Source organism: Oryctolagus cuniculus, chromosome X (genome assembly GCF_964237555.1).
Source record: "Oryctolagus cuniculus chromosome X, mOryCun1.1, whole genome shotgun sequence".
Classification (NCBI taxonomy): Eukaryota; Metazoa; Chordata; class Mammalia; order Lagomorpha; family Leporidae; genus Oryctolagus; species Oryctolagus cuniculus.
Window position 1 is genome coordinate 131585220 of NC_091453.1, and position 11902 is coordinate 131597121.

Genomic DNA, 11902 nt, shown 5'->3' on the forward strand with positions numbered 1-11902 from the left:
GGGTTCCCTTTTTAGTGGCCATTTACATGGAACATTGTCATTTCAGCAGAGAGCAAATGACTCTCTAGGACCTGTGTAATCATTTCTCTGTGAATCAGTTCTTTCCCTTGCTATTGAAAAGCCCCCTTTCTGTCCACATTTTTCCAGAAGTGTGTACCACACCATAAGTATCCCGGAGGGGCACGCAAATATTCCCTTCCTGGCTCTCAAAAAGCTTTAGAGCCCAATTAAGCAGGTGCAACCCACCAGATGTCTGAGCAGGCCAGCTGTTGGGCAATCTGTCCCTTTCACATACTGAACAGCTATCACCATCAATGGCTGCACAAACACTGTGTCGTTTTTCCTCTATTCCTAGGGATGACCCATCCACAAACAGCCTCATTACCTCATGTAACAGGGTATCTCTAATAACCGGTCTAACTTTGTTTTCATATTCTACAATGTATAAACAGTCATGCTAGGTCTTGTTGGGTCAGTTTCTCCCCTCCATAGAAATCCGGGGTTTGTGTAGGCATCTCCTGCTAAGGTCACCTCTTAAGGCCCATGTGCACCCATGTGGGAGACCTGGAGGAAGCTCCTGGCTTCAGATAAGCGCAGCTCCATCCGCTGTGGCCAACTGGGGAGTGAACGAGCGGATGGAAGACATTTCTCTCTCTCTCTCTCTCTCTCTCTGCCTTTCCTTCTCTCTGTGTACCTCTTTCAAGAAAAATACATAAATCTTTAAGGAAAAAAGAAGAACTAGGTCACCTCTTTCCAAAAGGATGCTTTCATATTTTAGGATACTGGATATGTCAAGGAAATTTAACTTTTTGGCTTAAGATACTTCCGACCTGATGTGGGGTGCTCATCGTGAGTGCTCTCCGGAAAGTTAATTTTTGGCTTTCTTCCACCAGTAAGGCAGTGGCAGCCACTGCTTTCACATCCATCCACATTTCGGGCCATCCTTTAGAGACATGATCAAGTAGTTCAGATACAAAGGCCACACAGGCTGTCTTTTTCCTCCCCAACTCTGGGTAAGCACTCCAAGAGGTGCACCCTCATCTACTGTGACAAAGAGGTGAACAGGTTTTTCCAGCGAGGGAGGGGCTAGGATAGGGGCTGTCATCGGGGCCTGCTTGAATGCGTTTACTGTGTGACCCTCCTCTGTGGACCATTCTAAGGGTCAGAACTTTCCTCCAAAAGTTTGTAATAATGACTTTTTGTCCTTTGAGTGTAAGAATCAGCCCATAGTTGGCAATACCCTGTTAGGTCTAGCGGCTTTCTCAGCTTCCATTTGGTTTTAGGCAAGCAGAGGTGTACAATACCGATTTTCTCCTGGGATTGATTCAGCACTTCCCTTCACGATCAGATGCCCCAGATATTTTACTTCCTTTTCTACAAATTGAAGCTTATGCCTGGAAACACGTAGGCTCCTATCTGCCAAGAAGTTAAGTAGATCCCTGGTGGCTACTGACACCTCGATCCTAACATCAGGATGGTCATCTACATAGTCCAACAGCTAGAGCTCAGGTGCAGGGAGACACCAGCTTGCAAGGAATTGCTCCAATTTTTTTTCCAAAACATGACCAAATAAGTTGGATGTCTCAGTGAAACCTTAGGGTCATACGTCTATCTGTATTGCTGTTTTCTTCCTGTATGGGGATTTTCCTATTTAAAAGCAAAGAGGTCTGTACTCTCTTGAGTCTAGCGGGCAGGCCCAGAAAGTATACGTTAGAGCAACCACACTAAACCACTTGTGTTCATGAGGAATTTTACTGAGGGAGGTGTAAGGATTTGGCACCACGATGTTCATAGCGTGCAAACCCTGTACTAATCTATAAGACCCATTGTATCTTTACCTGAAGAACTGGAGTGTTATATGGGGACAACTCAGAGTTCTAACAGTCCGTCTTTAATGAAAACCTCTACTGTGGGTTGTAGCCCTTTCTTCCTTCATTGGAAAGAGGGTATTGTCTTTTATGAACTATCTCCTTTGGTACTGGAGTTTAATTTTCAGAGGTGTAATTTTTAACTATCTTTCCCACCTCCTCCCCCCCAACATTTCCCCTTTCATCGGTACTTAGGGGTCAATGGGTTTTTCTTCCCTTTCTCTAAGGAAATCTATCAGGATTCGTAGCTGTCCATAATCCACTCTGAGGCCCAGTCCTAATTTAGCAGTTAGATCTGCGCTGAGCAGGTTAGTTCCCACCTCTGGAACATATAGGAAGGTAACTTCAATTTCTCCTGACCTTATTTGAACTTCTGTTTTTTTTTTTTTTTAATACTGGGACTTGAAATACTCCCCTTTTTTCACCAGACACTGTAATTTTTTGGGATGTTTGTGCCCTTTGGTTGACAAGCAAGGAAGGATCAGGCTGAAACCCACCAGGAATATTAAGTCTTCCCCTTGAAGTCCCACTTTTAAATTTACCAAGGGTTTCAGGTGAGACCTGTGATAAAGGAACCCCTGACCCCCCCTCCCTCTCCCACCTTGGTTCTCATCTAACTTCATGATGGAATCATCTTTTTCTAACTCGGGACAATTCCTTTTTTTAAAAACTTTTATTTAATAAATATAAATTTCCAAAATACAACGTTTGGATTATAGCCACATTTTCTCCCCATAACCACCCTCCCATCCAAAGCATCCCATCTCCCACTCCCTCTCCCATCCCATTCTTCATCAAGATTCATTTTCAATTATCTTTATATACAGAAGATCAATTTAGTATATACTAAGTAAAGATTTCAACAGTTTGCACCCACACAGAAACACAAAGTATAAAGTACTGTTTGAGTACTAGTTATACCGTTAATTCACATAGTACAACACATTAAGGACAGAGATCCTACATGGGGAGTAAGTGCACAGTGACTCCTGTTGTTGATTTAACGACTGACACTCTTATTTATGACGTCAGTAATCACCTGAAGCTCTTGTCATGAGCTGCCAAGGCTACAGAAGCCTCCTGAGTTTGCCAACTCCAATCTTATTTAGACAAGGCCATAGTCAAAGTGGAAGCTCTCTCCTCCCTTCAGAGAGAAAGGTACCTCCTTCTTTGATGGCCCGTTCTTTCTGCTGGGATCTCACTCACAGAGATCTTTCATTTAGGTTTTTTTTTTTTTCTTTGCCAGTGTCTTGGCTTTCCATGCCTAAAATACTCTCGTGGGCTTTTCAGCCAGATCCAAATGCCTTAAGGGCTGATTCTGAGGCCAGAGTGCTGTTTAGGACATCTGCCATTCTATGAACGTGCTGTGTATCCTGCTTCCCATGTTGGATCGTTCTCTCTTTTCATCAGTATTAGTAGGCACTATTCTTGTTTATGTGATCCCTCTGACACTTAATCCTATCATTATGATCAATTATGAACTGAAACTGATCACTTTGACTAGTGAGATGGCATTGGTACATGCCACCTTGATGGGATTGAATTGGAATCCCCTGGCACGTTTCTAAATCTACCATTAGGGTAAATCCGATTGAGCATGTGCCGAACTGTGCATTTCCTCCCTCTCTTATTCCCACTCTTATATTTCACGGGATCATTTTCAGTTAATTTTTTTTGACAGGCAGAGTGGACAGTGAAAGAGAGAGACAGAGAGAGAGGTCTTCCTTTGCCGTTGGTTCACCCTCCAATGGCCGCCGCGGCCGGCGCGTTGCGGCCGGCGCACCGCACTGATCCGAAGCCAGGAGCCAGGTGCTTCTCCTGGTCTCCCACGCGGGTGCAGGGCCCATGGGCTTGGGCCATCCTCCACTGCATAGCCGGGCCACAGCAGAGAGCTGGCCTGGAAGAGGGGCAACCGGGACAGAATCCGGCACCCCAACCGGGACTAGAACCTGGTGTGCCGGCGCCGCAGGCAGAGGATTAGCCTGTTGAGCTACGGCACCAGCCTTTCTGTTAAATTTAAACACCTAAGAATAATCGTGTGTTAATGAAAGAGTTCAACCAATGGTACTAAGTAGAACAAACATATACTAAAAGGAAGAAAATAGTAAATTGTTGCTCGACAATCAGGACAAGGGCTTTTCAAGCCATTATTTCTCATAGTTTCTATTTCACTTCAACAGGTTTCCTTTTAGGTGCTCTGTTAGTTGTCACCGATCAGGGAGAACATATGATATTGGGACAATTCCTTTTGAAATGTACTAGCTCTACACCATTGTAGCACCTAGCTGCTCTAGAGTGTATTCATCAGTTCTAGCAGCTACTCCTCCATTCTTTATAGCATGCTGGCCACGGTGAGCTTCCATTACCCTATGAGGACCTTTTCTCAAGTCTCTTGTCCACTGTGCCTTCCACTGTAAATATCATGGCTTTTGCCTTTTGGTTTTGATTTCCTCCTCCCTGATTACAAAGACTTTTTGAGCTTCCCTCAGTAATGCTTCAGTTGATTCTTCATTCCAATCATCTCCTGTCTCTCCTTCCCTCACTGGTTGCTCCTCTCAGACTCTATTTTGAGGTGTATAGGAGGTAAGGGATCTCAGGATTTAGTCCTGGAGTCCCTTTCCTTACCCTTTATAGAAGAAACTTGGGAGTGGAGGCTAACAGAATGGAACTTGGGTTTCTCATCGAGCAGAGAGAATAATCTCTCTGCTCCTGGGAAGACGAGGCTCGACCGTGTACATGCAAAACTAGAGGCTGGCATACCCAGCCCTCGTCTGAACCAGATTTAGGGCAGAACACTGGAAGCCTTAACATTGGATGTGCTGGCCAAATGCAACAGCAGTATTTAACCATCTTCTTATTTTTGCCTCTGGTCCAAGGGGCATCCCTTCAGAATCCAAACATCCTCCACAAAGGACTTTCTTGGGGGACTGCTGAAGAGAGCTTTCTGTGCTCTCTCTTCCATAGCCCTAGAAATTAGTTTCTTGTTTTGGGCTTGGCACAGTCAATCCACACAATGTGGATGTGTACTGTGTGTGGAGGTCCCTTTGAATGCCTTCTGATGTGCTCACCCCCCACCCTTTCAGACATATCTCACACACCCTGAGATTTGTGCTTGCTTCTCAGCTACATTCTAGGGACACACATTTGACCCAGAAAATGCCCTACCACCAGGACATTACTTATAAAGTACAATTTTTCCTACCTTGTTTCTACATATGGAGTGAGCTGGTGGCCCATAGTGCTTGCTTTCATTTCTCCCAGTGTGTCTGTTGCTTTGCCTTTGGCCAATCAGCCTCGAATTTGTCTACAGCTTCCACGGGGATTGAGAACCCAGGCAGAGCAGGCTGCCCAAAACTGGGTGGGACATGTCTCTCCACCCTCTCGGAGCCCCAACTCCACGTAGGCACAGATTCCAGATGAGCCCCCACGTTGTGGGTCATGAAGCTACCTGAGACCACATACCCACCAAAGGATGGCCTCAGACACAGGAAGGAAGCAGAAAGCAGGGCGGTTATTGAAATCTTATCTATGTTGGCCACTGTGGGCTAACCACTGGCATCGGTCACATTGGAAGAGAGGACGTGAGGGTGGGATTACCCCAACAGGAGTGATCATAGCCTCTCCCCTGCTGACAACGGAGGAGATCTACCATGCCCAACTTGGTGTCACCCTGAATTCTTGCACCACCCTTCAGCATTGTACAGTGCTCCCTGAAAGAGCAGATACCCCACTAAATCACAGAGGCATAGCTCCAAGTTAAAATCCACCAGGAGAGTAAATCCAACAAGTATGTCCACAAATGCATCATAACAATCCCCAGAAATGCAAGGAACAAGAACAAGGAAGACAGCATGACTCCCACAAAGTAATGTGACAACACTTCAATATTAGGAATCTGAAGACGGCTTGATGAAATGCCTGAACAGAAATTAAAAGAAGGATCATAGGACTAGTGAGAAGAAAATCAATGAGAAGAAATCCATGTATGACATGGTTGAAAAATTTTCCCTTGGGATAGAGCGTCCAAAGGGGGCACAAAATGAAATAGTTGGAATGAAAAAATTCAGTATTTCATATAAAATAGATGTGGAAAGCCTTAACAACAGAATTGGTGAGGCAGAAGAAAGAACATCTGAGTTAAAGACACACTTTTAGAAATATATGTCAGAAGGAAGAGGAGGAAGAGCAGAGGGAAGAGAAGGAGAAGAAGAAGTTAGGAAAATTGAAAACAGTGTTTGAGATTTATGGGATACCATCAAGCAACCCAACATATGGGTCTTAGGATTTCCTGGAGGTGTGAAAAGAGAGAATGGATTAGAAGGCCTATTCCATGAAAGAATAACAGAAAACTTGCCAAATTTGGTTAAAGTAAGGGACATCCAAGTACATGAAGCACACAGAACTCTTAATAGACATGAGCAGAAAAAAATGTTCACCATGGCCCATTGTAGTCGAACTTTCAACAGTAAAGCATAAAGAAAAGATTCTGAAATGTGCATGAGGGAAGCAACAGATTACCTTCAAAGGATCTCCAATTAGACTGACAGCTGATTTCTGATCAGAAACCCTGTAGACTAGGACAGAGAATGGAGAGACACAGTCCAAATCTAAGGGAAAAAAACTGTCAACCCAGAATACTGTACCCTGCGACACCCTCATTTATGAAGGAAGGCGAAACAAAGACTTTCTGTAACAAACAGAAATTCAAAGAACACGTCACTACTCGTCCGGCCTTACATAAGATGCTTAAGGATGTGTTACACGCAAAAACACAGAACTACAGTCATCACTGTGAAAGAAGGTGAAAGCAGAAAAATCTCCTAGCAAAAGCAGGAAGAAAGCCGAGGCAAACAATAGGGATATTTATGGGAAAACGGCAAGGCCAAGTCACTACTTATCAATGGTAAACTTGAAAGTAAACAGCCTAAATTCCCCAATTAGAAGATACAGACTGGCTGAATGGATTCAAAAACAAGACCCATCTATGTGTTGCCCATAAGAAACACATCTCACCAACAAAGACACAGGTAGACAGAAAGTAAGGCATGGAAAATATATTCCATGGTAAGGGAAAGCAAAAACGAGCATGAGCAGTCAACCTCACATCAGACACAATAGACTTAACACAAAAACTGTTAAAAGAGACAAGTGTACTATGTAATGATTAAGGGGTCACTTCAACAGGAAGATGTGACTATAATAAGTGTATATGCACCCAATGCCAGGGCACCTGGCTATTTAAAGAAAATGTTAATGGATCTAAAGAGAGACATAGACTCCAATACAAGAGTAATCAGGGACTTAAACACCCCACTTTCCTCAATGGGCAGATCAACTAGATTAAAAAAAAACTGGAAATCATACCACGTATCATCTCTGACCACAGTGGAATGAAGCTGGAAATGAACGACTTAAGAATCTCTAAAAAATACGCAAATGTATGGAGACGGAACAACAACCTGCTGAATGAAGAGTGGGTCGTAGAAGGCATCAAAAGGGAAACAAAACTATTCCTGAGAATGAATGAAGATGCAAATGCCACGTATCAAAGTTTACAGGATACAGAAAAAGCGGTGTTAAGAGGGAAATTTACAGCAATTATTGCCTACATCAAGAAATTGTAAAGGTATCAAAAAATGAGCTGTCAGTGAGTCTCAAAGACCTAGAAAAACAACAAACCAAACCCAACATTAGTAGGAGGAAACAAGTAATTAAACGTCAAAAAGAAATAAAAAAAATTAAAACAAACAAAAAAACAATAGCTATGACATGGATACATCCCAGATGTCCTTTAACTGATGACTGGATAAGGAAATTGTGGTGTGTGTGTGTATGTGTGTGTGTGCGCGTGTGTGTGCGTGCGTGCGTGCGTGTTTTTATTATGGAATACTATCCAGCTATAAAAATGAGTTGAATCCCGTCTCTTGCAACAAAATGTATGCAGTTGGAGATCCTTATGCTTAGTGCAGTGAGATAAGCCAGTCCCCAAAAGACCAATACCATACTTGAAATTTATCCACCTTACAAAATTAAAAAGAAAATACCACCTGGAGACCCTCTTTAAAATGCTGGTCTCACATCTGCACCAACAGGGTTAAATGGGTAAACCTTGGGTCGAGCAAAGGATCCTGAATGTTGATATCTCCCTTCCCGGTCTGCAAACCTTGTTTTCAGAAACTCTGATGTAAATGGTAAAGGTGGCAATGGGCATATACGAACATGTTGAGAGAAACAGTGAGTTGTACAGCGAGGAGAGAACTGAGCCAAACGGAGTCCCATGAAACTCTCAGCATGTCAGGGCCACTTGGGAGGTGGGGTTAACCAAGATACTGACAGACTCACAGAGTGCAAAGAGGAGCGCAGAAGCAACACGTAGTTATGGAGGACAAAGGAGACAGGAGGAAAGCAACGAGAAGAAGTACAGTAGTCAACTGTGTTGACCACTGCTGGGAATCAGTAAAGGGGGGGCCAGAGTACGTTCATCTGGTATAGCCCCATGGAGGTCACCAGTGACTTCAGGATGGATACAGGATGGGTAAAATTAGCCTAAGTTTGTTGAGGTTCCTCAGTTTTCAAAGAGATGTATTTATTTTATTGGAAAGTCAGAGTTACACAGAGAGAGAAGGAGAGGTAGAAAGAGAGAGCGAGAAAGAGAAAGAGAGAGAGGTCAAGAGAGAGAGAGAGAGAGAGAGAGAGAGAGGTCTCCCATCTACTGGTTCACACCCAATTGGCCACAATGGTCAGAACTGTGCCGATCCGAAGCCAGGAGCCAGGAGCTGCTTCTGGGTCTGCAACGCGGGTGCAGGGATCAAGGACTTGGTCCATTCTCTACTGCTTTCCCAGGCCACAGCACAGAGCTGGATCGGAAGTGGAGCCGCTGGGACTTGAACCAGTGCCCACATGGGATGCCCGCACCACAGGCCGTGGCTTTACTTGGTATGCCACAGCACCTACTCCAAGGTTCCTCATTTTTTAAAATGATTTATTTATCCTATTTGAAATCCGTTTTGAAATCTATTTGAAAGTCTATTAGAAATCTATTTGAGTTACACACAGAGAGAAGGAGACACAGAGAAAGAGAGAGGTCTTGCATCTACTGCTTCACTCCCCATCTGGCCACACTGGTCGAAACTCCTCTGATCCGAAGCCAGGAACCTGGCGCTTCTTCCGGGTCTCCCTCATGGGTGCATGGGCCCAAGGACTTGGGCCATCTTCTACTGTCTTCCCAGGTCATATCAGAGAGATGATCAGAAGTAGAGAAACTGGGACTTGAATATCACGCCCATGTGGGATGCAGGCACTGCCGGCAGCAGCTTTACTCACTATGCCAAAGTGCTGGACCTAAAGGATGCTTTCTCTGACATACCGTTATTCCCAGAATCCCGGTTTCCACTTACATTTGAGTGGACTGATTCATCTCCCAATGTAACTGAGTAGTATACTTGGGATAGTCCTTTCTCAAGGCTTTAGAGATAGTCCTCACTTGTTTGGTAATGCTCTTGCAAAGGAACACAGGGAACTCCAACTGACGACCGAAGCCATTCTCCAAAACGCAGATGACATTCGCACTTGCAGGTCCACCCACGAGGACTCAGATAAAAGTAAAACCTAGATCTTAAACTCCTTAGGGAGACAATGACACGTTTCCCCAACCAAAGCTCAGATTTCCAAACAAGAATTAAACTGCTTAGGACATATTATGAGCCCAGGAAGACGTGCTCTTTCACTGAAGGTTCAGGAAGGTACTGTGCATGGAGCCACCAAAGATAAACAGCTAAGGACGTTCCAGGGAATGGGGGTGGGGGGTGGATTTTGTAGGATATGGATTCTAGGATTTGGTTGACAGCCAAATCTATCTAGGAGACTATTTAAATGGTCCTGACACAGACACTCTTCACTGGGCAGAGGAGCAACCAGTGGGTTTTCCGGAAGGGATTCAAGAACTTGTAGGCACTAGGAATAAATATCTCGGACAAGTGGGTCTCTCTCTTTGCGCAGAGAAACGGGGAATAGCGTTGGGTGCACTCACTCGGAGGCTGAGTCCACTTTTGTGGCCAGTGACCTACTTTTCTAAGTAACCAGATCGGGTGTCGTCAGTATGGCCTGCATGCCTAAGGGCAGTCACTGCCACAGCACTTCTAGCTAATTAAGGTCTTTATGAACTCTGGCAAAGCTCTGATCTCCCTACTCAAATAATGAAAAATCCTGATAGATGCACACAGCTTGGAATACCCCGTATCTTAACTGCCTATTGCCTGTGGCAACCTAACCCAGACTTCAGGCCAGATTTTACACCAAATCCTCAAGTCTCAGAATGCCCTTCCTAAGGTAGTCATGAACCACTGACTAGCACAAGAATACATACTGGTACAACAAAGTGGAGCACGTGCAGTGATTAATGGGCTGTGTCACATTTACGCCAACAGAAACCTCAGAATCACGGTCTGATCTATTGTCCATTGACCTGCTCAGGATGAGAACAGCACCTAAGGCTGCCCTTAAACTGAGCACGTTTGAAACGCTACATTGAAGACCCTTTTCAATTCTGAGGTTCTCTTTGATCCCAGTACTCAGAAAAAGCATGTTGCCAAAGTAGGACAGGCACTAGAGGCTCTGAAAGAGTATGGGAACAGAAACTACCCCGGGACAAGTCCCCAAAAGTCACAAGCTGCCAAGCTCCCCAGGAGTGCTCATTCTGTTAAAAACTTGGAAGGGATGAACCACTTCTGACCAAATTACAGCCTACACGGAAGGGACCTTCCAAGGCGCTACTCAGCGCTCCCACTGCAGTTAAGATACAGGGTATTCCAAGCTGGGTACATCTGTCAGGATTTAACCTTTTACTTGTTGAATCTTCGTAAGTGTACATAAGATAAGCCTTCCTACCCTTGTGGGCCAACTGAAGACCTCAACTACTCTTCAAAAAGTTAAAGCATACGTAAAATCATTTCGTTTGGTCACCTCAAGGCCAGTGCACACTGTGGGAGACACGTCTTTCCTCCATCTTCTCATTTCTTTGTTACAGGCAGGAAAACTCCCTGGTGTGCTCGTCTCACAAGAGGAGATCCAGCTGTGTCTCATGAAGCTGCTTTCAAAAACTGTCTATTGCCTGTGGCGACCTAGCCCAGACTTCAGGCCAGATTTTACACCAAATACTCAAGTCTCAGAATGCTATACCTAAGGTATCGTGGACAACTGACTAGCCCTAGAATACATACTGGTACAACAAAGTGGAACGTGTGCGGTGATTAATGGACTGTGTCACATTTACTCTAAGGGCAGTCTGTTTACTGAGAGAGACAATTGAAAAACTTTACCACCAGGCTTGGTTCCATACTTTGGGTAAGGAAAGCCTATTAGTCCCCACTATTTGGGAAACAATAAATGCTCCCTTTCTTAAGAGGATCCCACCTATGGTCTGTCTTTCCAATTATGCTCGTGCTGAGTGACCAAAGTAATGATGACCATGCAGGGGCCACACCACTGGCACAAGCAGACAGAGATCTTCTGCCTCTTCACATAGACGCACTAGATTAGACAGGCAAGATTTCCACTCCCAGGATACGAAAGGTCCATGACCCCGACCAGTACAAAGTAACTCTAGAAGATGGATCATCATTCTTCAGCATCCCCTCAAGATCAAGGGACAGAATTCTCCAAGGGGAGGGAGGAGATGGCATGATGTAACTAGGCAGTTATTCGACGTTTAGGCGAGCTGTAACTCTTGTACCCTTGCAAAGCAGTGTCTGTCTCTTGAACTGGCAGCTTGATACGCTCACCCTCCCAGGGCGCACCTGTGGCATCCTCCACCGGGGTGCACGCTAAGACTCCACCTCATCTGTGTACCTGATGGGGGGTACCACACTGCACCTCAGAAACAAGTGGCAGAGGGGGAGGAGGCAGCATGGGGGGCGGTGGGGGGGGCAGGAGGCAGAAGGAGGAGGAGAGAGGCCAAAGGGGGGCGGAACAAGGAGGGGGGCTGGTGAGGGAGGCATGGGGAGGCAGTGGGAGGTGGGTGCGGGGGTAGTCGTGGG

The 11902-nt window shown here is 45.0% G+C and overlaps 1 protein-coding gene across 1 annotated transcript in view; it reads right to left on the reverse strand.

The window, feature by feature from the left end:
• The window catches only part of LOC100353147 (uncharacterized), a 43770-nt gene that overhangs the window by 30805 nt on the left and 1063 nt on the right, over positions 1–11902 (reverse strand). The gene's annotated exons all lie outside the window — the stretch shown is intronic.